This window comes from Neophocaena asiaeorientalis, unplaced genomic scaffold (genome assembly GCF_003031525.2).
Source record: "Neophocaena asiaeorientalis asiaeorientalis breed wild unplaced genomic scaffold, Neophocaena_asiaeorientalis_V1.1 scaffold327, whole genome shotgun sequence".
In the NCBI taxonomy this organism is placed as follows: Eukaryota; Metazoa; Chordata; class Mammalia; order Artiodactyla; family Phocoenidae; genus Neophocaena; species Neophocaena asiaeorientalis.
The window spans coordinates 2,958,217-2,980,717 of NW_020174560.1; the positions used below are offsets into that span (position 1 = coordinate 2,958,217).

Sequence of the window (22,501 nt, forward strand, 5' to 3'; positions counted from 1 at the left end):
TTTATTTTATTTTCCATTTCTACTTTACTGGAGTTCGGATTCATCCCAGTTTAACAAAGTTTTCCTCTCACACACATACATACACACTTGCCCGTGCACACACACACACAAATATAATTTTGAAACATTTTTCTCAAAATTGTTTATTTAGGTTTATTTTCTTTCATTTATTTTTAGCTTTGTTTCCCTCCCTGCTCTGGCCTGGGTGCAGGTAAAGTGGGTGTACAATAAGGGAGAAGTGTTCAAGAGAGGGGATGGGGAGCGAAGAGAAGGTGTTTTGGGAGGAATAAGCTGGAGTTTGCTTTGGGGATAGGGTGGGCAGCAAAAAGGAGGACAAGGTAAATGCTAATAGTGATCACTACCATTTATTGGGCACCTGCTGGGTGCTAGACAAGTCATAGATATCCTTATAATCTCTTACAATCCTTGTAAGCACTACAAGACAGAAGTCATTATATCATTTTACAGATGAGGGTCACGTATTTTATACAAAATAGGACTAGGATACTAGCTCAGGATTGCTTTATTTAATATTCTAATTCCTGCTTTTCCTGTAGTAATAGTAACAGTAATAGTAATTACTATAGTAATATAATAATAGTAATTCTATTCCTCCAGGACTCTTTACCCCATTTCTTCTCTTTCATATTGCGTTGTTATTTGCATGAGAAGAAGGAAGACAGAAGAATGAGGAGGGTAGGGAATTAAGATTTATTTATTTAGCTATTTGGTACCTCATTTAATTCTCCCACTAAATCTTTGAGGTATAGCTATCTCATGGCACAAATGAGAAAACTGAGACTTAGAGAAACTAAATAACTTGCCTAAGGTAATGGTTATTGGCATCCAGACTATCTGATTCCAGAAGCAAAGCATTTCCTACTATAAAATGCTGCCCCGCCTCCATGGGGAGCAGTTTCCAGGAAATGAACACTATGAAATCCCCTCTGACCTAGCTCTTGTGTGCGAGGTGACCTGACTCATGCCAGAAGGCTTGTAGAACTCTCCTTCCAGGCAGAGAAGTTTAAAAAAGCTGGTTAGCCAGTGAAGAACACTAGGAGGGGCATACTTTATGTTTATCGAATTCTATGCAGTAGATATTTACTAAGACCTACCTAAATACATTCCACTGTGGTTAGAGAATATACTTTGTATTATTTCAATCCTTTAAATTTATCGAGACCCAAATGTGGTCTATCTTCTTACTGGTTACTATTTGCATGGTGTCTCCTTTTACTTTCAACCTATTGGTGTCTTTGAAACTAAAGTGTGGTTCTTGTGGACAGAATGTAGTCAGATCATGTTTTTTGTGCATTCTGCCAGTCTCTGCCTTTTAATTGGAGCATCTAATCCATTTACATTAAATTACTAAGAAGTAGGATTTACATCTGCCATTCACTACCTATTTTTATGTTATATATCTTTTTTGCTCTTCAATTTCTCCATTACTGCCTTCTTCTGTGTTAAATATTTTCTAATATACTCTTTTTATTCCTTTATTATTTCTTCCAATTTTCTTTCTGCCCTCCTTCCTCTCCTCTCATTTAGGAACTCCCATCATGTGTATGTTGGTGAGCTTGTTGATGTCTCACAGGTGTTTGAGGCTCTGTTCATTTTTCTTTATTCTTTTTCTTTTCTGATTCACAGACTGAATCATCTCAATTGATCTATGTCCTGATTCATGAATCCTCTCTTCTGCCTGATCAAATCTGCTGTTGAGCCCCTCTAGTGAATTTTTCATTTCAGTTATTGTACTTTTCAACTCCAGAATTTCCATTTGGTTCTTTTTAAAAAATAATAATAATTTCTATTTCCTTACTGATACTCTATTTAAAGAGACATCATTCTCATGCTTTCCTTTATTTCTTTAGACATGATTTCCTCATGTTCTTGGAACATATTTAAAATAACTGTTGTAAAGTATTTGTCTAGAAAGTCCAACATCTGTGCCTACTCAGGGACAGTTTCTGTTGATTTTTTTTTTCTTATATGAGCCATGTTTTCTTGTTTCTTCGTATGTATCACCAATTGTCATCAATTTTTTGTTCAAAGCTGGACATGGACATTTAAAATAATACAGTGTGGCACTGTGGACACCAGATTCCCCCCTTCCTAGGGTTTGTTGTTGTTATTTGTTTAGTGACTTTTCTGAATTAATTCCGTAAAGTGTGTATTCTTCATCATGTGTTTCTCTAAACTGTCTGCTTGGTTAGCTTGGTGATCAGCTAATGACTAGATAAGGATTTCCTTAAGTGCCTAAAACCAATAAGTTTCCCAGTGTTTTCCAAGGGCTTGGAGTTATTTGCAGACTATTGGTTTTTAAGACTACCATGGAGCTAGGGTGGGGGTAATGGGAAAAGGTCAAGTTAAAACCCCACAAAGCTTGCTGTTCTTACCAAGATTCAACCACTTTCTTTGAATAAGCATTTTTCTGAATTGTTGCAAGCTTTTTGCTAATTTACAGAGTTCTGAAAGAGTTGATCCTGACAATTTTTGCTAGTTTTCTTTTATGGAGGCAGAATTTTCAGGGGTCCTTATTCTGCCATATTACTCTTTTAATGTCAGTAGACACTGTAGTAGTAACTCCTCTTTCATTCCTGATTTAAGTAACCTGTGTTTTCTTTCCTTTTTCTTGATTAATCCATCTAATAGATTATTTATTTTATTAATTTTTTCAAAGAACCAGCTTTTGGCTTTAATTTTCTCTGTCTGCTATTTTTTTCATTGATTTCTTCTCATATCTATTATTTCCTTCTATTTACTTTTGGTTTAATTTGCTCTTCTTTTTCAAGTTTATTAAGCTGGAACATCAGATCATTATTGTTAAGCCTTCTTCTTGTCTAACATAGGTGCTTAAAAATATAAATCTCCCTCTAAGCACTGTTTTAGTTATATTCCACAAGTTTTGATAAGTGTTTTCATTATCAATTTCATTCAAAATATTTTCTAATTTCCTTTATAATTTCTCCTTTGTAATTTCTTTGTAATTACCTATAAAGATATGGCTTCGTTTCCCACTATCTAGTGCTTTCCAGTGTACCTTACTGTTATTAATTTCTAATATAATTCCATTTTAGTCAGCTCTACTATCTCAGATGTTTGTCTTTTGAAATATGTTGAGACTGGCAGGATGTTAATTTCAATATGATAATGAACTTGTCTATTTCTCACTTTGTATTTGTCCCTTTTTTCCCCCATGTATTGTGAAGCTTTATTATTAGGTACTATTATGCATTGAATTATATCCTCCCAAAATAGGGTGGCTCTAATGCTTTGGCAGCCAACGTAAGCAAAATATATGTTGGAGTCCAAACTCCTGATTTAGACATACAGTTTTGGAGGTATAATCAATTAAGATGGGGTCATTACGGTGGGCCCTAATTCAACATGATATAGGAAAATGCCATGTGAAGACAAATTCAGATGACACTGAAGGCAGAGATTGAACTGCTGTAGCTGCAAGCCAAGGGACACCAAAGATTGCCAGAAAATCCTCATAAGCTAGGAAGAAGCAAGAAAGGAGCCTTTCCTACAGATTCCAGAGGAAGCGTGGCCCTCCGATACCTTGATTTCAGACTTCCAGCCTCTAGAACTGTGAGAGAATAAGTTTTTGTTTTACGTCTCCTAGTCTGTGGTACTTTGTTATGGCAACGCTAGGAAACTAATACAAGTACGTACACGTTAAGGATTTTATGTATTATTTAACCACTTGAAAGTCCCCCTTTATCTCTCATAATAATCTTTCTCTTAAAATCTACTTTTCCAATAGCAACATAGTTACAGTAGTTTTCTTATCTTACTACTTGCATGGTATAGCTTTCTAACGTGTTAATTTCTTTTTTTTGTTTGTTTGTTTGCGGTACGCGGGCCTCTCACTGCTGTGGCCTCTCCCGTTGCGGAGCACAGGCTCTGGACGCGCAGGCTCAGCGGCCATGGCTCGCGGGCCCAGCCTCTTCGCAGCATGTGGGATCTTCCTGGACCGCGGCACGAACCCATGTCCCCTGCATCGGCAGGCGGACTCTCAACCACTGTGCCACCAGGGGAGCCCTAACGTGTTAATTTCTATTTCTCTGTGTCTTTATGTTTAAAGTGTGTCTCTTGTAGACTGAACATATTTGGGTCTTGCTTTTTATGCAGTCTGACAAGCTCAGCCTTTTAATTAGTGTGTTTAGTCCATTTGTACTTAACATACTTATTGATTTTAAGTCCACCAAAATGCTACTTGTTTTTTGGTTGTCTCTTTGTGTTTTTTTTCCCTATGCTCCTCTTTTCCAGTCTTCTTTTGGACTAACCCAATATGCTATACATTTCATTTTCATTTCCTCTTATTGGCCTTTTGCCTATACTTCTATTTCTTTCTTTTTTTAACTTTTTATTTTATATTGGAATATAGTTTTTTTTTCCAAAGGTCAATAACTGGACTTTAATGAATAATTCTGGTAAAAGCGTTTGTGCACAGATATGCAGGTATAAAACATATATCAAAAATGAACAAAAAGAGGGCTTCCCTGGTGGCACAGTGGTTAAGAATCTGCCTGCCAATGCAAGGGACACGGGTTCGAGCCCTGGTCTGGGAAGATCCCACATGCCGTGGAGCAACTAAGCCCGTGTGCCACAGCTACTGAGCCTGTGCTCTAGAGCCCGTGAGTCACAACTACTGAAGCCCATGCACCTAGAGCCCATGCTCTGCAACAGGAGAAGCCACCACAATGAGAAGACCATGCACCGCAACAAAGAGTAGTCCCCGCTCGCCGCAAATAAAAAAGCCTGCGCGCAGCAACAAAGACCCAACGCAGTCAAAAATAAATAAATAAAATGAACAAAAAGATTCCTTCTCTCCTTAAGTACATCTTAGAACAGCCGTGACCAAGTTTAACTTGATATATGTTTCAGAGTTTAAAACCCAAGAAACTAACAAATTTTTGCACAAGTTTAACTTGAGACACATGCATTTATTGTACTAACACTAGAAATACTTTCTTGACATTTGATTTGATACTCTTATTGGTAAGCTTTGCCTTTTAAAAGTTTTCCTGGGGGGGCTTCCCTGGTGGCGCAGTGGTTGAGAGTCCGCCTGCCGATGCAGGGGACGCGGGTTCGTGCCCCATTCCGGGAGGATCCTACGTGCCGCGGAGCGGCTGGGCCCGTGACCCATGGCCGCTGAGCCTTCGTGTCCGGAGCCTGTGCTCCGCAACGGGAGAGGCCGCAACGGTGAGAGGCCCGCGTACCACAAAAAAAAAAAAAGTTTTCCTGGGAGAAAATACAAGAAAAAAGTATCTATCCAGATTACCCATCACTCTTTGAACATTACTTAGGAATAACGTGATCTTAAAATAGATCAATTTTGAAAAACACTGACAAAATGCTGGACTGTTATTCTTATATTCAGGATCTCTGTTTTGAAAAAGAAGTGAGTATAAAAAAGTAATTTTGTCCTGACATTGGTGGGATGAGATACATTTGTACTGTTCACAAATTCTGCACACAGGACTGTCTGTTTTAAATAAGATCAACACTAATAGGGAACAAGAAGTAGAGAAGCCAACTTTAGGAGATGCATTTATTCCAGGGTACTTGGTTAATGCCTCTCGGGTTTTACCAGCATATCTCTGAAAGGAGATGCACAGCCTAATCTCACAGCTATTTAACAGTGATCACTTTCCTTATACACAGAAAATATGCTTACCTCTTTGACAGCTCCAGTCTTGACTGCAAAGAAAAGGTTATTACAAGAACCCAATTCTAGGTGCCCAACTACATTTTATCATCACAAATAGCTCTCAGTGTTTCTAAACAGGATTATTGGCATTGCGTGTAACATAATTCTTAGTTGTGGGGGACCATTCCAGACACTTAGCATTCCTGTCCTATTCACTAAAAACCAGCAGTTTTCAAGGTCGCTGTGAGAAGCAAAAACATACCCATATGTTTCCTACTGCCCCTTAATGAGAATCACTGAGATCCAAGATTAAAATCTATTAACTTCCTGACTCCCACAGAAAGCAACTGCTTCATTACCTTCAGTAACAATGACTGAAGAGGAACACGTTGTTTAAAAAAACATTGTAATTAAATATTACTTTGGAAAGACAAGCTGATTTCTTCACATCCACAGTGATCTGAAAGGATTAGATGCACATGTGCAAAACTTATTGTCCCCAAACGCACACATACAGTCACAGGAAAATGACTGTTTACCTTCTACTGGCAAATCTTACCCCATTTATCTTTAGTATAAAAATATGTCCACCCACTACAATAAGATAAAAAAACGTGTAGATCTTCTTGATAAATTCCCTCACACTGATGTTCCTGGAAACTGCTGCTGTCTTTGCTCCAAAACTTGCTAATATAATAGTTGTTGCTGTTTCTGTGAAAACTGCACCACTTCTGGACTTCTTAGTAAGAAGTCTTTTTTGATTTAACACTTGTTCTGAAAGAGTAGGTCTTGCAGGTTGATCCCCCAAAGATCCTGTTCTCTGTTTAAATGTAGAGAGTATACTATCTGCACTTTGCTCAAGTTTGACGTTTCCCGCGCTGCCAGCCTGGGCGGCCGCACTGCAGTTCAGGGCTTGGTCACTTTTTCTTCTTCTTGTGCTTATCCTTGTACATCTTGTTGCGGTGTTTCTTGCACATCCACGGCTTGCGCTGCTTGGCCACCTGGCTCGTGGTCTCGCTGCAGCCCTCGTAGGTGCAGGTCTTGCTCATGAGGCCCCCGCCGCTGCCCGCGCCGCTGCCCCGGCTCCGGGTTCCCGCGCTGCCGCCCTCTCCCCCAGAGTGGGTCTCTTCGTCCTCCAGATCCTCCAAACTAGCCGTGCTCTCGCCTCCCCCCGGGGTCCAAAGTGGCCAGCAGGTCTGTCTCATCTTCCCTCGCCTCCTCCTCGCCATCCCCCGCCACTTCGCACAGGTACCGAACGGGCTTGCCAGCCCTGGCGCTGCCCACCCAGGGCCGGACCCTGCCGCAGGACGCATTTCGGCCGCAGCCTCGTCCTGCTCGCCACAGGGGCGCATCACCAGCAGGGTAAACTGTGAGGCCGCAGCCGGGACGGGGGCTGGAGCCAGGGCCTGGCCGGGGTCAGGGGCGGGGGCCCCGGGGCGGAGCGCACCGCTAGCGGCGCCGGCCCCGCGCCCTCGGCGACAGCCTGCACCTCCGTGCTGCTGAGACCTGGCGAGGGTCCACGACCCCAACCTTTCAGCACCTGCCGGGCCCAAGTGCACTTAGCAAACCAAGACCCGGGACCCGCGAGAGGAAAAGGGGCTGGAATATAGTTGATTAACAATGTTGTGTTAGTTTCAGGTGTACAGCAAAGTGATTCAGTTATACATATACATGTATCTATTCTTTTACAAATTATTTTCCCATTTAGGTTGTTACATAATATTGAGCAGAGTTCCCTGTGCTATACAGTAGGTTCTTGTCGGTTATCCATTTTAAATATAACATTGTGTACATGTCAATCCCAAACTCCCTAACTATCCCGTCTTTCAATTACATTTCTGGTGGTGGTTCTAGGGATTATAATTTGCATCCTTAACTCATCACAGTCCATTTGGAATGAATATATTAAATGAATGAATATGTAAAATATGAGAATCTTATTACATTAAAATTTTATTTACCACCTCTTTTGCTATTGTTGTCATGTATTTTACATAGACATACATAATAAACCCCACACTATCGTGAAAGTCATTAACAAGGAAGTCATTAGACTAGGGTGGCTCTAACGCTTTGGCGCCCAAAGTAAGCAAGCCAAAACCTAAGCCAGAGTCAATTTCTATAAATGCCTCAAGGGTAAAAAATCAAAACTTGAGAACAGCCAATCACAAACAGCCAACTAGACTTTCCCAGATAATGCAACTGCTCAAGCTAGAGCCAGTTAAATAATTTCCATGCTTTGCTCCTGCGACTGCTCCGTAAAAGCCTTTTCCCTTGGCTCCTGACAGTAGAGTGCCCTCTAACCAGTTTCAGTTTGGCACTGCCTGATTCAAATCAATGTTTGCTCCAATGAACTCTTCAAAAGTTTAATGTGCCTCAGTTTATCTTTTAACAGTATTATATTATTACATTTACTTTATTTTTTAATAAATTTATTTATTTATTTTTGGCTGTGTTGGGTCTTCGTTGCTGTGCACGGGCTTTCTCTAGTTGTGGCGAGCTGGGACTACTCTTCGTTGCAGTGTGCGGCCTTCTCATTGCGGTGGCTTCTCTTGTTGTGGAGCACGGGCTCTAGGTGCAGAGGCTTCACTAGTTGTGGCACACAGGCTCAGTAGTTGTGATGCACAGGCTTAGTTGCTTCCCGACATGTGGGGTCTTCCCGGACCAGGGCTTGAACCCATGTCCCCTGCATTGGCAGGCGGATTCTTAACCACTGCGCCACCAGGGAAGTCCCCATTGTGGGTGATATATTTTAAGAAGTCTGGATTACATTGTCTTCCTTTAAAGGGTATTGATTTTTGTTCTGGTAGGTAGTTAAATTACAGGCATATCCTTTTGGCCATTTTAGCCTAGGTTTTATTCTTTATTAGAGTCGGTCTATTTCAGTTTGGACCTTTCTTTAAAAAAATATATTTATTTTTTTATTTTTTATTTTTTAATTTATTTTTGGCTGCATTGGGTCTTCGTTGCTGCATGCAGGCTTTCTCCAGTTGGGTAGAGTGAGGGCTACTCTTTGTTGTGGTGTGCGGTCTTCAGTAGTTGTGTCACGTGGGCTCAGTAGTTGTGGCTTGTGGGCTCGCTAGTTGTGGCACATGGGCTTAGTTGCTCCACGGCATGTGGGATCTTCCCTGACCAGGGCTCGAACCTCTGTCCTCTGCATTGGCAGGTGGATTTTTAACCACTGCACCACCAGGGAAGTCCCTCAGTTTGGACTTTAATCTTAGGGCTCAGCCCCTAAACTAAGACATATTCCTGACTCCTAAATTATGTCTTTTCTGGAGTCTCACCTGAAAGTCCAAAGTGCTCATAGAAGTCTCTGCACTCTGGCTTGGCCAGACACTAATACCTCTCAAAACAGCTCAGAACAGCACAACCTCTAGTATCACCATTAAGCTCTCAGCCCACAACAGATCATCTTTGCTAGGCCTCACAGAACCTCACCCTGTGCCTGTGCAGCCTAGCCCTCACCCAGGGACCATGGTGAATTCCTGTGCAACTTCCTCTTCTTTAATAACCTGCCCCCAATTTTCAGCTGCTTTAGTAGCCCAGTAACCCACTCCCTGCCCCTCAGCTCACAGCAAGCCATCCTTCCACTTAGGATTCACCTCCACGCACCACAGAAGAAATCTGCGATGATTGTGAGGCTTACTTAACATGTTTCTCGTCTCTCCAGTATCATACCCCTACACCAACCATCTTTTGCTTGAAAAAAGGTGCATCACATATCTCGTTCCGTTCTATAGTTTTTCAATGAGCGGGAATCTTGTGCCAATTACTCTGTTATAGGCAGAGGTGGACATTATTATGTCTTTTTTTACTTTAAAAAAAAAATTTATCTTCTCATTTCTAATTTCTCTTTATTTATTTTATTTACTTGTTTTGGCTGCGTAGGGTCTTAGTTGCAGCATGCAGGATCTTTGTTGAGGCATGTGGGAATCTTTCTTGTGGCACAGGCTCTTCATTGTGTCCCACAGGCTTCTCTCTAGTTGTGGCATGAGGGTTTTCTCTCTCTAGTTGCGGTGCTCGGGCTCCAGGGCACGTGAGCTCTGTAATTGCAACACACAGGCTCTCTCATTGAAAAGTGTGAGCTCAGTAGTTGTGGCGCACGGGCTTAGTTGCCCTGCAGCATGTGGGATCTTAGTTCCCCGACCAGGGATCGAATCCACGTGTCCTGCGTTGGAAGATGGATTCTTTACCACAGAACCACCAGGGAAGTCCCCTATTCTGTCTTTTTTGACATCAGATTCTTTCAGAACTTTTGTTTCTCATGTTTTTTGTTTTTGTTTTTTTAATATTTATTTTGGCTGCACCAGGTCTTAGTTGCAGCACATTGGATCTTCGTTGCGGCATGCAGGATCTTTTAGTTGCGGCATGTGGGTTTCTTAGTTGTGGCACGTGGACTCTTAGTTGTGGCATGTGAACTCTTAGCTGTGGCATGCATGTGGGATCTAGTTCCCCAACCAATGACTATGTGTCCCCTGGGTTGGGAGCATGGAGTCTTACCCACTGGACCACCAGGGAAGTCCCTGTTTCTCATGTTTTTGATGCTCCTTTCTACTGGGGCCCTAAGCTTAGGCCTAGCCCACCATTTGGATAATCCAGCACCACCCTGTCTCCTATTCCAATTTTTTCCCACTCTATCTTCTAATCCTAAAAATGGATTAAGATCAAGAGAATAAGGAGACAAGCCACAGAATGGGAGAAAATATTGGCAAAACACATGGCTGACAAAAGACTGTTACTCAAAGTATACAAAGAACTCTTAAAACTCAATAATAAGAAAACAAACAACCCAAATAAAATATGGGAAAAGACCTGAACAAGCATTTTACCAAAGAAGATATACAAATGTCAAATAAGCATATGAAAAGGTGCTCCACATGGTATGTCACCAGGGAAATGCAAATTAAAGCAAAGAAATACCAGTCTCTATTGATTAGAAGGGCCCAAATCTAGAAGCCTGACAACACCCAACAGGAACTCTCCTTCATTGTTGCTGGGAATACAAAAATGGTACAGCTACTTTGGAACAGTTTAGCAGTTTCTTACAGAGCTAAACATCGTCTTACCGTTCAATTCAGCGGTCATGCTCATTGACATTTACCCAAAGGAGTTGAAAATTTATACCCACACAAAAGCCTACACACAGATATTTATTTCAGCTTTATGCATAATTGCCACAACTTGGAAGCAGTCAAGGTGTCCTTCCGTAGGTGAATGGGTAAATAAACTTTGGTACATCCAGACTATGGAATATTATTCAGCTAAAAAGAAATAAGCCATCAAGTTATGACATGGAGGAAAGTTAATGTGTATTACTAAGTGAAAGAAGCCAAGGCTACATACTGTATGATTCCAATTATATGACTTCTTGGATAAGGCAAAATATATGGAGACTCTACAAAGGATTAGTGGTTTCCAGAGGATTTTTAAGGTTATGAAACTATTCTGTGTGATACCATAATGGTGGGTACATGTCATTTAGTAATACATTTAGTAAATGCATTTAGTAAAACCCATAGACTGTACAACACCAAAGTGAACCTTAGCATAAACTATGGACTTTGAGTGATAACGATGTATCTATGTAGGTTCATCAGTTGTAACAAATGTACCACTGTGGTCTCTGATGTTGCATGTGGGGGCTCAGGGGTAGATGGGAACTCTCCCACAGTACAGTTTTTTGCTGTGACCCTAAAACTGCTCTAGAAAGAAAGTCTATTTTGAAAAATGGATTAGGAGCCAAAATGATGCTGGATTAAACAAATGCTAGAGGGAAATCCAGCTAAAGTAAATGTAACACACTTAGGGAATTTCCAGGAGAATGTGTTGTTTACATGGGTTATGAAGCCATCTAAAGCTAGACAGAGTTCATTTATACTTAGAACATTAGCCCATTCTTTTAACTGGACTCACAGAGGAAGCAGTAGTTCTACGAATTCAAAACATCAAATAATTGCTTAACAACAAACAAACACGATGGGCATTTTAGAGCCCAGGAGTTTATCATCCTGAGTAGTATGCTTTAGACTAATTTTAAAAATGAGTTGTGGGCCCCCCCCTGGTGGCGCAAAAAAAAAAAAAAAAAAAAATGAGTTGTATTTCTATGCATTTTATCCCCAATGATATTCATTGTGGCTTTTTTTCATAATAACAGCAACCTGGAAACTACCTAAACATTTAGTAATAAAGGACTGCTTAAGTAAATTGATACATCCATGTGATGTGACAGTATACAAACCTCCACAAAGATGCTACAGGCGAATATTTAAGGACATGGGGGAATACTTTCATGATAACTTTTTTTTTTGTTTAGTTTTTGAGGTGATTGTATTTTTATTCTAGCTTTAATTCCATTTTAAGAAAAACAGTTTGCTAAAATGTTTTATTAAAAATTATGAAACATTTGGGGAAAACATATTTTTTCTTTGTTTCCCTATCTCTCTTTTTTTTTCTTTTGAGAAAGACCAAAGACACACCATCATTTTGCATCTGTTATATTTACTTATATTCTTCTTTGTTGCTATTGTTCTAGCCATGATGTGATATTCTAGGTGAAGTTTTTAACCACTATATAGCAACATCATTTGGGAGTAGGTTAAATAGCCATTTGCCTGTATTGATTTTATTTTTCTAGATATTAATGTTTTTTCTTTTCTCCTTTTTGGTTTTCTTGAAGTATGGTTGATTACTGTTGTGTAATTTCTGCTATACAGCAAAGTGATTCAGTTTATATATATATATATATATATATATTCCTTTTTTATATTCTTTTCCATTATGGTTTATCACAGGTTATTGAATATTAGTTCCCTGTGTTATATAGTAGGACCCCGTTGTTTATCCATTGTATATATAATAGCTTACATCATGATAACATTCTTTTTTTTATTATTATTATTTGCGGTACGCGGGCCTCTCACTGTTGTGGCCTCTCCCGCTGCGGAGCACAGGCTCCGGACGCGCAGGCTCAGCGGCCATGGCTCACAGGCCCAGCCGCTCCACGGCATGTGGGATCTTCCCGGACCGGGGCATGAACCCGTGTCCCCTGCATCAGCAGGCGGACTCTCAACCACTGCGCCACCAGGGAAGCCCCATGATAATATTTTTAAGTGAACAAAGCAACTTGCAGAAGAGTATATACAATTTGATCCTTTCATTTAAATTTATTTGTGTGTAGACAGAGGTTATACATCAAAATGTTTAGTTATTTGTGGGTAAATGTATTATGGGCATTTTTCTTCTTTATCATTTATGCATTTTCTAAATTTTTACAATGTGTATATTGTTTTTAAGAAGAAAATTATATAATTTTTAAAATGAGTTGAATGATATGAACAAAAAGGAGTTAATGTTAGAAATAGGGAAGATGTTGATTTTTATCAACTTTATTTCCACAGAAGAATGATGGTTCATGACATTAAGCAAAATGTTATTACATTAAATTAGAATCATACTAATGGTCTCATAATGTGCCCCCCGCCCAAAAAAAGGAAGTAGTAAGTGAACAGTATTTTCTATAGTTTACCCTTCTTCTATAGGAAATGGCCAGGTATGCCTCTTATGTACCAGGAGCTTTGTATCAATTTTTTAGGAACCCTCACAACTCTGACTTTGCGTTCTCCCTGTTTCTTCAGCTCCCCGTTTCTTTGGAGCTGTTAAGTGACTTGTCCAAGTTCCTATGACTTTTATATGAGACATCTGTTAAAAACAAACAAAAACAAACAAACAAAAAAAACCCAACAACCTACATTATAAGATTCCGAAATACACACTTAAGCGGCTTAAGATTCTTGCTGGTACAGCACAGCGGTCAGAGACACCAACACCAACTCTGGAGCTCAGAATAGCTGGTGTCAAATCCCAAATCTGCCGTTTATTCTGGTGTCTTCTGGACAAATTACTTGGCTTCTTGGTGCCTCCGTGTGCTAGCCATAAAAGGGAGGCAACTTGACTTAGGGTTTCTGTGAGGATCAAATGAGTGAAGGTATGTAAGGCACTTAAAACAGCAAGAACTCAATAACTGATAAAGGTCAGCTGGAGTGCAACGTCACATCCATTCTCTTCCATCCTAGAAGCCAGATCATTGCTCAGATGCAGTATTGTGAGTGGAAAGCAGGGCTCCAACTCTGCTGATCTATTGTTCTTAGCTCCTGTCTGCCAGGGAGCCCTCAGTAGTTTAAATCGCCATGGCCTCTGAGGGTGTGCGACCTGCGAAAAGCCACCTTGAGGGTATGATCAGAGCGTTAGTATACTCCTTCAGTTAAATGAGCCAAAAGAAATTCTCTAAAGTTGGAGTTTTTCATCTGAGGTCCTTGGATCTCCAGTGTTACCAAGGTATTTAAAACTGTGTTTGTGGCTGTCCTTCAAACCCACACAGTAAAATCAGGGACATTATATTATAGTTGTACCTCATTTGGAAACAAAGATGGTACCTCCACCTTGTCCACCAAACTTGGCTGTTTCCAAAAATTAAATCTGGAATTCAAAATAGAAGATTAGCCATATTTTTATCACTGTCATTACTGTAATTATTTGACTAGCTTTCTCTAGATTGTTGCCCAGAAGGAGATCCAAAGAGGGTTGGCAGACTGGCAGCTTTAATGCAATAAGTGTTTGGAAATCCAAGGGTTTTATAAGACAGCATTTGTTTTAAAAAATGGGAAGGGGGAGCATGTTACCTATATTTCTTCTATTTCTATATTGTTGTTGAAAATCTTAATATGACCATGCATGACACATCATACATTTGGATTTATATGGAAGGGAAAAAAGAAAAAACTAAAAATATTTCACTGGTTATTATCATAAAGAATTAAAAAAAAAAAAGCAGCAAGACCCTTATTCATGTTGCACACAGAGCAGCTCATTCTAATTATCTATTAAGAGGCCAAAAACACATTCTGGAACTCAATGGTGCTTGGCTTTTTTTACCTAATGATTTTGCAAGAGCTCATTCTTAAGAGATTTAGCTCCAAACATTTTGCTCAGCTCCTAACAGTGGAATTTTGTTTGTTTGTTTCTTCTTGCTCAGCTACTTAACCACGTGATGGGGAGGTGGGACCCTGCACGTTTGGCCACACCCCATCAGCTGCTGGCAACTGGCCACTGCCGGGTCTGGATGTCCGCGGAGACACCGTGATTGAGGCCCTGGGTCACATTTCCTTGGTGTCCCCCAGGCTCTCCGCCCCCACAGAGGGTTATGCTTTTGGACAATTGCAGATCCCTTATTCTTTCCGCCGTCGCCTGGGGTAACTGTGGAGCCTCAGGAAGACAGAAACGTCTATGATGGTCAAGGTTTGCTGTACATTTCTCAGTCCATATTGGAAATCCATCAGGACCTGTATCACCAAGCTGCTTCTGCATCTTCTCTCCCCACGCGCACCCCAACCCTACAACTTCTGTCCTTCCTGTTGCCCAGTAGTTCTACTTTCTGATGTTTTCCTAAGTAACATTCCTACTGATACCATATCCCTTTAAAACCTACTACAAAATTATACAGGTATGGCATGCTTGTGGCAATACATTTACAGAGAGGAAGGATTAAAACAGTGAAAAGCCCCCGTCCATCAGTCCCTCTGTGCAGAGGTGACCACTATTAAGTTTCACAGAAGTCCTTCCAGAATATTTTTATCCATATCCTGTATCAGGAACCTCTTTTCTAATGCAAATGAGAAATATACTCTATAAATATATTATGTGCTACAATTTGCATTTTCACTTAATACTGCATCTATGTCTTCCCTGGAATCTTCTACTGCTGGGGAGGTGGTAGAGCTTAGTGGTTAAGAGGACAGACCCTGGAGCGGACAACCTAGATCTGGACCCCGGCTCCCTCATCTGCTAGCTGTGTGATCACAGGCAAGGGACTTAACCTCTGTGCCTCAGTTTGCTCTTCTGTAGAAAGGAAATGCTAACAGTTCCTATCTCATGTAAATGAATTAACACATGTAAAGTGCTTAGAAAAACATCGGGCCCAGAGCTATCGTCATCACCTCTATTCTCCACACTTCCCTGTCACGATCTTCTCACCTCCAGTCGTGGGTCTTAGTCTGGGGCCCCTCCTAGGCTATGAGGATGACTGGGCCAGCATGGTGGTAGGGCTGCTCGGAGCTGCTCAGGCCATGCTGGGTCCACTTCCTGCTCCTGAATGAACTGCTGTGTCATGAAACAGTGTCCAAATGTGTGAGGTGCCCAAAGGGCTCATGGCACCCTGTGTGCCAAGACTTGGATCCCCACAGCTTTGGGCCAGCCAGAACCCATGGGTGGTCACCTCTGGCCACTAAAAGCATCATTTTCTTCTCCCAGAATGCCCTACCAATATAATTCTCTATGTGAGCCCCTGTGTAAGAAAGGTCACAAAGCACTGCTCACAGCACTCATTGAATGTATCAGTCCTGGCCCAAATAAAACATTCAGCCTCTGAAAGCCCTGAGCTAGCCCCCAGTTGTAGTAGCTGCATCACTCCCTTTTTCCTCTGCAATGAAAGAGAATCTCAGGTTTGCCAGGTCAGCCCCCAAGAGAAGGCTTCACAGCAGAGAGCAGGTGTAGTCAAGCAGAAGTCCCTTTGAGTAGTCTGATGGGCAGGGCAGTGCCAGCGTTCCGCCTGTGTCCTCCTCTGCCTCAGTACTTGGCAGATCTTCCTGTGCACGCGTCCCCTGTTTGGTTGGGCTTTGGTTAATGCAACTTCCGACACAGCAGGTCTGGGGTGGGCGGAGACCCTGCATTCCTAATCAGCTCCCAGGAAGGGGCCGCTGCTGATGCACGGACCCACAGAGCAGCAAGGTCTTGACTCAGCCTACTGAACCCTTTCCCTTAGTGTTTGAAACCCAGGAGCCAAGAGAGTGGTCTGTGCCATTGACCCTGAGGCTGTATCTCAGCGAAACCGACCTGGTTCAGTGGAAACTTGCTGGCTGAGATGTGTAACCAACACAACCAATGCCTTTGGACTCTGTTATGATGGGTTTGTTTTTTAAAAGAAAAAAATTCGGACATTACCTTATAGCCACATTTCATATAGTAAAACCCTCCCCAAACCCTGCCCCAATCCAGTCACTTAACACGTGGGGTAGCATTACTGCAAGGTTAACAAATTTACCAGCCTGTGTGTCCTGCAGAGCAAACTGCCAATCCCCTTATACCCCAAATGCATTTTTTCTGCGGTTTCATCATACTTATGTTCCCATAATCTCTCACTGGTTCATCTCCGAATGACTTCTCTGTTAACTGGAACAAAACAAAACAAAACAAAAAACCACCTGAGTTGTTTTCTCAATATAACCACTTTGAAAGTGGAGATCATGTGTTCTAAGTGGCTAGAGCCCACTCAAACATTAGAATAAGACACAACAGTTTGGAGATAATGGGTGGATGTGCAGAAATCTCCAAGCCTCCTATTCTAAAAAGCATCACTGATGAGAATTAGACGACTGACTTCCTCCTACCTGCAAGAGGAAATTAGAGAAAATCTAAACATGACAAATATGATATGAAATATGACACAACTTATTTCTAACAGGCGAAAATAAATGAAAAATAAGGGGGTTCAAGTGCTACCAAAAATTTGGAGCAGGACCTTAGGCAAGTCACATAACGGAAACATAAATGATAACTAATGTCTCATCAAGCGCTTACTATGTGCCAGGGCCTGTGCTAAATGCTTTACATGCGTTATTATCTCAGTCCTCACCACACTCCTATTGGCAGATATTGTGAGGAGGAAAATCGAGGCTCGGAGAGGTTAGATAACTTGTCTTATGAAAAAACTACTAAGAAGAGTATAAGGCAGAACAGTACCTGGTTCATCAGACTCCAGCACCCATGTTCTAACCACAAGCATATCTGTTATTTCACCTATGCTGAGTCTGCCGTTTCAGGGTAAAATGGAGGTTGGGCTTCATTATTCCAAAAGTGGCTTCTGGCTTTAACATTTTGTGACCCTACAATGACCGAAGATTGTATGCTTAGATTCCAGTGAAGACTCACAGTTCAGGGCTTCCCTGGTGGCGCAGTGGTTGAGAGTCCAACTGCCGATGCAGGGGACACGGGTTCGTGCCCCGGTCCGGGAAGATTTCCACATGCCGTGGAGCGGCTGGGCCCGTGAGCCATGGCTGCTGAGCCTGCGCGTCCGGAGCCTGTGCTCCGCAACGGGAGAGGCCACAACAGTGAGAGGCCCGCGTACCGCAAAAAAAAAAAAAAAAAAAGACTCACAGTTCAGACCGGAGCTTTATTTCTCCCATGAGTCCACTGGGACACGGAAAAGATGATATTCTCTTGGCTGACCCATTCCCATGGGGGTGCCTGGACTGTTTAAAGAGCTGGGTGCTCACTGTAACCCCACTCTCATTTAGGCAGTGGATCTTTAGAATGAACATCTTAAAACAGGATACCTAAATATAACTTGATATATTTTCCTCATTTTTATATTTGGAAATATAAAAATATAATATATGAGGAAATATAATTTCCTCATTTTATATTTGCCTCGATTTTCCTCCTCACAATATGTGCCAATAGGAGTGTGGTGAGGACTGAGATAATAACGCATGTAAAGCATTCAGCACAGGCCCTGGCACATAGTAAGCGCTTGATGAGACATTAGTTATCATTTATGTTTCCATTATGTGACTTGCCTAAGGTCCTATCAAGTGAAATGAATCCACCATAAAGAATATCCAATGCTAATACTCAGTAGTGACTTTCCTTTCTGAAGTTTAAGTTGGAGTTTACTTCATTTTTATTTATTTATTTTCTGGGGCCGCGCTGCGTGGCATGGAGGATCTTGGTTCCCTGACCAGGGAGAGAACCCGTTCCCCCTGCAGAACAAGCACAGAGTCTTAACCACTGGACCGCCAAGGAAGTCCCAGAGTTGGAGTTTATTATTATTATTATTATTATTTGGCCACTCCACACGGCTTGTGGGATTTAAGTTCCCTGACCAGGGATCGAACCCAGGCCCTCGGCAGTAAGAGCAAGGAGCTCTAACCTCTGGACCGCCAGGGAATTCGCCAGAGTTGATTAATTAGCTTCTTTTGAGTCTTACTAAAGTCTTAAGAGTAGACCAATACTTTCTGAATGTAACATTTTCAAGCATTACTTTAACACTTCATTATAAATCTAAGGGTGGGTTAGTCTCATTCTACATATGAAGACACTCACCCTTTGTCACCCAGCTCAGATGAGGACCCAACTCGGATTTCAAAACCCGTTTTCTTTCCACTATGACAGCAGTTCTCCAGATGTAGTCTGTGGACCCCTGCAGGTCCTCTAGGTGCTTTTGGCGGGGGTCTGTGAGGTCAAAACTCCTAAGACATCATTTGTCTTTTCACATCTTGATGTTTGCAATGACGGGGCAAAAGCAGCAAACTGCTGCACTTGAGCACCCACCTAGTCAGTGGTGTCCTTGGCCTCACTCGCAGTAGGAAAGAAGAAAAAAGCCAGTTGCGCTTAAGAATGTCCCTGATGGAGCAGAGACAATTGTTATTAAGTCGTGACCCTTAAAGGCACAGTTTCCACAGCGTACCGCAGTACGGCAGTTGTCTCAAGGAAAACCACTCGTGCCACTGGTCCCATTGTGAGCTGGACTGCCCCATTTTTCAGGGAACACCAGTGTTACTTGAAATAAGTACAGACAGAAAATCAGTGGTCATTCTGACATGGGTATTGGCAGACATTGTCTTGACAATGAATGAAGTGAGCCTCTCACTTCAAGAACAACTGACAGTGTTAGTTGCCGATGAAAAAATTTGAGCTTTCAAGCAAAAATTAGAATTTTGGAAAACTCCTATCTGCTATAGTGAGCTGATAGCTTCCCACTACTTAAAGACTTTTCTGATGAGATGAGGTGCTTGGCAGTATTAATAAGTGTAATTTTAAATTACTGCATAATTAAATGTGTCAGGATTTGAAAGATGGCAGATATCCAGCAACCCTCCCAACAAGGTCTGATCACAACTCAAGGGGTGAGGGTATTGCAGACTCTTCCTTGGGGGCTCTATCTCAGCCCTAGGGATTGTGGCTGCCCCTCATATATGACTCCAGCCCCTGCTATAGTTAGTAGTTCTCTGGTTGAATTACCGTGTGGTCTCTCTCTCTCCTGATTGGATCGAGGCTGATACAGCTGGCCTTGCAAGCAAGCGCTGAGATCAGTCACCAGGGAAGAAAACCAAATCAGAACAGTCACTGCTGTGAAGGGAAGAGAGCAAGGAGAGGGGCACGACCAACCACCCTCCTCATCTTTGTCAACAGCAAGAGCTGTCTATTTGACATGAAGGGGGGGCGGGGATGCGGTTTGAAGGAGAAAGTTTGGAACAGCTGCTTTTAGATATAAATAAAGAATTGAAAATTAGACTCAAGGGCTTCCCTGATGGCGCAGTGGTTGAGAGTCTGCCTGCCAATGCAAGGGATACGGGTTCGAGCTCTGGTCTGGGAAGATCCCACATGCCGCGGAGCAACTAGGCCCGTGAGCCACAACTACTGAGCCTGCGCGTCTGCAGCCTGTGCTCCGCAACAAGAGAGGCCGCGACAGTGAGAGGCTCGCGCACCGCGATGAAGAGTGGCCCCCACTTGCTGCAACTAGAGAAAGCCCTCGCACAGAAACGAAGACCCAACACAGCCAAAAATAAATAAATAAATTTTTTTTTAAAAAAAGTAAAATAAAATAATTTTTAAAAAAAATTTTTAAAAAAAGAAAGAAAATTGGACTCAAATAGTACCTACATCTCCAGCAGGCTAGTTCTTTCACCAGTGCAAAGAGTTTTCGTGACGTCATCCCTTCAGAACAGTTAAAGGACTAGGGAGTGAATGACCCAACCGGTTCAGGTTTGGAAGTAGCTTACAAAATAGTTAACAGGTGATGAAGTTACCATCACAGTGTCCAACATGAGGACAGCAAAGAGGAGACCAATCATATCAGTGATGCGAGTTGAACTGGAGAGCTTGAAGGTTTCACAAGAAGAGGAAAAAGACCCAGTGTGAAATTGGACCAAGTCAGGGTCAGAGTCTTTCCATATAGAGTTGAACAGCTGAGAGCTAAAACAGTTTAGAACTTAACAGTGACCACGGTCACTGCAGCATTATTTACAATAGCTAAGATGTGGAAACAACCTAAGTGTCCATCCATGGTATGTATTATGTGGTAATACATACCATGGAGTATTATTCAGCCTTAAAAAAGGAAGTCCTGCCTATGTGACAACATAGATGAACCAAAGGGCATTATGCTAAGTGAAATAAACCAGTCACAGAGGGACAAATACTGCATGACTGCACTTACATAAGGTATCTAGAAAAATCAAACCCATAGAAGCAGAGAATGGTGGTTTCCAGAGACTGGAGCTAGCGGAAATGGGGAGCTCTTGTTCAATGGGTATAAAGTTTGTTATGCGAGATGGATGCATTCTAGAGATCTGCTGTCAATATAGTTAAAAATACTGTATTGTGCACTTAAAATTTTTGTTAAGAGGGTACAAAACAAAACAAAAACAAAAAAGAAGTGTATGGAAACTTTCGGAGGTGACAGATATTTATTACCTTGATTGTGGTGATGGTTTCACAACTGTGTGCATTTATCAAATTGAATAAATATGTGCAGAGTTTGGTATATCAGTTATAACTCAAGAAAGCTGTTTTTTTAAAAAAATTTTTAATCCAAACCAAAACAATAAACACTTGATTAAAAAAAAAAGAAAAAAGAACTTAATGGTGAGGAGACAACCTGAAGATGGACAAAACTGGGCCATGGGGCCAGAAAGGTAATTAGCCAGAAGGTTCACATGAGCTCCCAAGGATAAAGGCAGCAGGGGGAAATGTGCTGCTTACACTCAGACCAAGATGCTGATGCTGCTTACACTCAGACCAAGACAGAGCCTCTTTAGGGACAGCCACCATCCTGCTCTGAAATGACACTAGACTCTCCCTCTTCTGGTTGGGTGGTCTTTGGCAAGTTATTCAATTTTGAGTTGAGAGGAGTTAGATGAGTCACTGCTGTGAGCCCAGAGAATAATCCTAGAATAATACTGGCTGGCATCAAGAACTGTGCTTCTGGACCACCAGTCCAGGAGCAGCGAGGCACATTCAGTCCCTGCCATGGGCTTTTTGCCTAGCACCTATGTTTTCACCTCTCCTCTTCTCTGTCACTCCTAGAATAAACGGTATTGTTTAGAGTTTCCACAACCGAAAATTATGCCTGTTTTCGAGCAGTAAGAAATACATTTACATTTTACATGGTGATCCAGGACACCTGGATATGGCATCTGGCTATATGTAAATTACGTCTTTCATAAAGCAAACTGAAATTTACTAAATGTGGTGTACTATTTTTCTATTCTATTTCATTTTTCAAAATGCAGGTCATGACCCCCTAAATCAATACCATGACTCTTCTAGTAGACTGCTATTCATAGTTTGAAAACCACCACCATAGAGGAAAAAGGTGACTAATAAGCTGATTATAATCTGAAGAAAAGACACCCTGAGGTCAACACTTTCCTGTGGTCTAGTCAATGTTTAGTAGCTATCTTTTTTTTTAAACTGAGGTATAATTGACATATAACGTTAAGTCTCAGGAGTACAATATATTCAGTATTTGTATACGTAGCAAAATGATCACCACAAGTCTAGTTACCAGACGTAGTAATTTTTTTTCTTGCGATGAGAATCTCTAAGATCTACTCTCTTAACAACTTTCAAATACAGTATTAACTACAGTCACCATGCTGTGTCTTACATCCCCCGGACTTATTTATTTTATAACTAGAAGTTTATACCTTTTGACCTCCTTCACCCATTTTATCCACCACCCAGCCCCTGCCTCTGCCAACCACCAATCTGTTCTTTGTACGT

General features: G+C 41.5%; 1 pseudogene; it reads right to left on the reverse strand.

Moving 5' to 3' along the window:
* Nucleotides 1–6,240: 6,240 nt before the first annotated feature.
* LOC112408033 (regulatory factor X-associated protein-like) lies at nucleotides 6,241–21,547 on the reverse strand (annotated as a pseudogene).
* Between the last annotated feature and the right edge of the window lie 954 nt (nucleotides 21,548–22,501).